A 4,223-nucleotide genomic window follows, 5' to 3' on the forward strand; every position below is an offset into this window, starting at 1 on the left:
ATGATATTACCGCACTGCTTCGAGTGGAAAATTTCCCGTGTGTGGAACCGGCCATTTCTCGCACAAAAAACATGCGCGTAATGGGCCACTCGCCTTCGGCTCGTGCGTCCACTCCGCACCCGTGTCCAATCCTCAACTTCCCGCACTTGTTACACAAATAAGTATTATTTAAAAACAAATTTTCTTTCTAGTTATACGAAATTTAATATTATAAAAAATAAAAATGGAAGCTGAAGTTGATGATAAGGTAAACAATAGGAATTCATATTTCAAGAATTGGTATTATTTATAAAATTTCATTATTAGTTATGATAAATATAATTTAGGTATATGAATTACAGAATAAAACACCAAGATTTTCTAAGAAAGAAATGGTATTACTAATGTCGATAATTGAAGATTATAAAAATATCTTAGAAAATCGAAAAACTGATGGGGCAACAATGGAAAAAAAAATAATACTTGGAAAGCTATTGCCCTACAATATAAAGTTAGTGCAATAAGAAATGGAATAATTGTTCCAAGAACTGAAGCTCAGCTTAAAAGATGTTGGATTAATTTAAAGTATAGGTAAGAAATGGTAAAAAGGAGAAAGAAAGAAGAAAGAAAGGAGAAGGGGAACGCTTCGAAACATTTGTAGGCATCAAGTGGACCGCAGCCTAAATAGAGTTAATATATAGCGACTGAGCGAGGTTAACCCAACTCGGGTTATTTTTCTTTTAGAACTGACCAATCACAGTTATTCCATTTAACTCTATTTAATATAATAATCAAACTTTATATAATACTTTGAAAAGAAATTGAGCTTATTGCTTGTTATTATTTTATGTTATTAAATTACCATGGCAGATGATTTAGACGACTCAGATGATTTAGACGACTTTTTAGATTTTATGGATAGACAACAAAATATTTCTGTAAGGATACCGAAGCGTTACATAAGAGATCAATCAAACCCTTTTGAATATTTTTATAACGAAGCTTTCACTAAACGTTATCGGTTTACGAAAGCTCAAACAATACATTTCATATTACCATTAATAAAAGAAAAGTTAGAAAAACCTAACAACAGAGGCCTGCCAGTATCCCCGATTCTCCAGCTTATTATGGCTCTTCGTTTTTATGCGACCGGAAATTATCAAGTACTGCAGTAAAATTATAATGCATAAAATCATTAATTTTTTAGTGCTAATAGACATCTAATTTTCAGGCTGTTACAGGTGATCTAAGAAGTTTTTCTCAAGCCACTGTTTGCAGAAGTATCAAAGTGGTATCAATAGCACTTGCTGAAAAATTACATAATTATGTAAAATTTCCAACAACTATAGAAGATCAGCAAAAGAATATTCTCAAGTTTTATCAGATTGCTAGGTTCCCTAATGTAGCTGGATGCATAGATGGCACACTCATAAAAATTGCCTGTCCTGCTAAACAAATTGGAGAAATATTTCGCTGTAGAAAAGGCTTCTTTGCTTTAAATATATTGGTAAGTATATATTAACAATCAATTTAATTTTATAACAATTAATTACAATTTTTATAAACATTTCATGTAGGCTACTGTAGGTCCAAGAGGAGAGTTTCTGTTTATAGACGTGCGACACCCAGGTAGTACCCATGATAACACCTGTTTTGACCGTAGTGCTTTAAAATTGTACTTTGAACAAAATCGAATAAAAGGTACAATAGTTTATATTTTACATTGCAACAAAAAAAATTTGGTTAAAAATGATATGAATAATTTATGTTTAAGTTTTTAGGTTTACTGCTAGGTGATAATGGATACGGCTGTAAATCGTATTTACTTACACCAATTTTACAGCCAGTAAATCAATTTGAACGTGATTATAATGAAAGCCATATAAAAACAAGAAATCTCATTGAAAGGACATTTGGCAGATGGAAGAGAAAATTTTCATGTTTGCAAAGAGGACTTTTGAATAAATTAGATAATGCCATTGCCATTATTTGTGCTACTGCAGTTCTTTGGAATTTGTATATTAACTTAAATTATCCAAACGAAAATTTTGAAGAAATGGAACCAGAAAATATTGAGTATTTTGATGCTGATCCTCCTTGTAATATGAATGGGCCAGATTATCGTTTAGAATTTATTATAAGACATTTTACAAATTAATTGTTGCTCTCATAATATTTTTAAGGAACTTGTATTATTAAAGTTTTTAAATAAAAACACGTTATTAATTTTGTAATTTTTTTGTTTTATTTATTGAAAGAAACAATAGTTTTAAGCAAAAAATAAACATTTGACACTTTCTTAATAAAAAAATAAAATAAAAATAAAAAAGTATTCTCTTTCATAAATAATTCAATACAAATCAATGTAGGATACAATGTGTTGTAAGTTTTTTGTAGTAATTTTTTAGTAATATAGTAATTTTTTATCTTTTTTTACACTATATGTGTTTTATCAGTTTTCTTACTGTGTACTATCACAATTTTTTTCTTACTGTGTACTATCACAAATCAAATATTTAAAAAAATTACTATATATATATCACAAACTTTACATAAACTTCGCCTACAGTCACTTTACAACTTTGTAACACTTTATAACTATAACTATATTAATATAATTATCAGTAACACCTTATAACTATATTTATGTCTTTTATGTAAAATTTGTACATAAAAATTTTGTACATAAAAGACATTAAGAAAGATCACTAATATCTAATTTTCTTTCTCTTCCCAATACTTTATTTGCGCTTTCATTGCTTTGATTTCTAACAAATAAACACTTTTTTTTAGTTTGGCAGCCTTTTTCATTTCTTCCCAATAATCTTTTTCCATAATTATGGCATCAAGTCTTTTCTGATGTAATTCAACTTGCTGTTGTGTTGCCTTTTCCAATTTCTGTAACCGAATATCTTGCTCTATTTCAATGCCGGATGAAATTTTGCTTTTTTTATTTAAAATTTCAAGTTCAGTCTTTCCTATGTAATAAAAGTAATAAAAAAAAGATAATAAAAAAGATTATTAATACATCAAGCAATCAATGAATATTACAGTTATAAATAATTTATAAATGTAGAAAAAATAAATTCAAAATTTGTATACATTTTTTAATTATATATAATTTTAATTTTAATTTTTTGTATTTTTTTCATAATAAATATTAAGAAATATAATTAAAAATTTTAAAGTATTTGGAAAAGCCATAACAAATAGATTTTATATGTTTCTATATGTTAATTATGTGTAATTGATACGTCAATTCATTCAATTTTTACATTTATTCTTAGACAATGCTTTAAAATCTTGCTATTTGTTCTAATATTTACTTTTACAGAATATCTCTAATCTATTTTAAATGTTAGACACACTATTGTTATTTATAAAAATGTATATAAATTCATTTAAATTTAATTTTTACGTCGATATGTATATAAACATTTACAATATTACCTGCACTTATATTAAATTGACTCAATGGTTTCTTTGCAAAAACATTCGTATCAGATAACATTTTCTTTGCATTTTTAATACTGCTTGTAGAAAAGCGTTTCTTTGGCTGAACATTGTTTGCACTTGAATCAGTGCTTGCACTGCTGCACTGGAAGTTGGAACTTGATCGTTGTTTTCATTAAAGTCTTCGTAATACTCATCATCATCACAAATCTCATATATGTCCATATTTTCTTTTTCACATGAATTATCAAAAAACTGTTTATCTCCACCGCATGCTATATTTTTGAAATTATATAAACACATAGATTTCATTTAAGTATACATAAATTTTTTTATTATGTAAAACTAACGTAAAAATGATTACTTACTTTCTAATTCAGCTGTGCTTTTCTACAGTAAAATCTATTGTAGGAACAATAGAACGAACAATTTCATTTATGTCTTCGTCTTCTTTCTCTTCAATTTGTGGTCCACCACCAGTCTGTAGCTGATGTTGTTTTCTTGCTGAATCAGCTTTTCTACATCTGCAGAAAAAAATAATATTTCCATTGAACATAATCATATCGAAAATTATAATATACTAGCTGGTTACCCGGGCTTCGCCCCGGAGGACATATGTAATAAGACTCTCTCTCTCCTTTTCCCCCTCCCCCTCCCTCTCCCTCTCGCCCTCTCCCTCTCTCTTTCTCCCTCTCCCTCTCCCTCTCGCCCTCTCGCCCTCTCCCCCCTCTCTCTCTCTCTCCCTCTCTTCCCCCCCTCTCTCTCTCTCTCTCTCTCTCTCTCTTCCTCTC

At 29.1% G+C, this 4,223-nt stretch overlaps 1 long non-coding RNA gene across 1 annotated transcript; it reads left to right on the forward strand.

Annotated features, from left to right (window-relative positions):
- The first annotated feature begins 241 nt into the window (after positions 1-241).
- LOC139783930 (uncharacterized) lies at positions 242-2,207 on the forward strand. Its single transcript, XR_011721426.1, has 3 exons — positions 242-1,486; positions 1,557-1,680; positions 1,761-2,207. It is a non-coding gene; the product is annotated as an uncharacterized lncRNA (long non-coding RNA).
- Positions 2,208-4,223: the final 2,016 nt, after the last annotated feature.

This window comes from Temnothorax nylanderi, unplaced genomic scaffold, assembly GCF_030848795.1.
Source record: "Temnothorax nylanderi isolate EJ_2023f unplaced genomic scaffold, tnyl_v1.0 TNYL_tig0560_pilon, whole genome shotgun sequence".
In the NCBI taxonomy this organism is placed as follows: domain Eukaryota; kingdom Metazoa; phylum Arthropoda; class Insecta; order Hymenoptera; family Formicidae; genus Temnothorax; species Temnothorax nylanderi.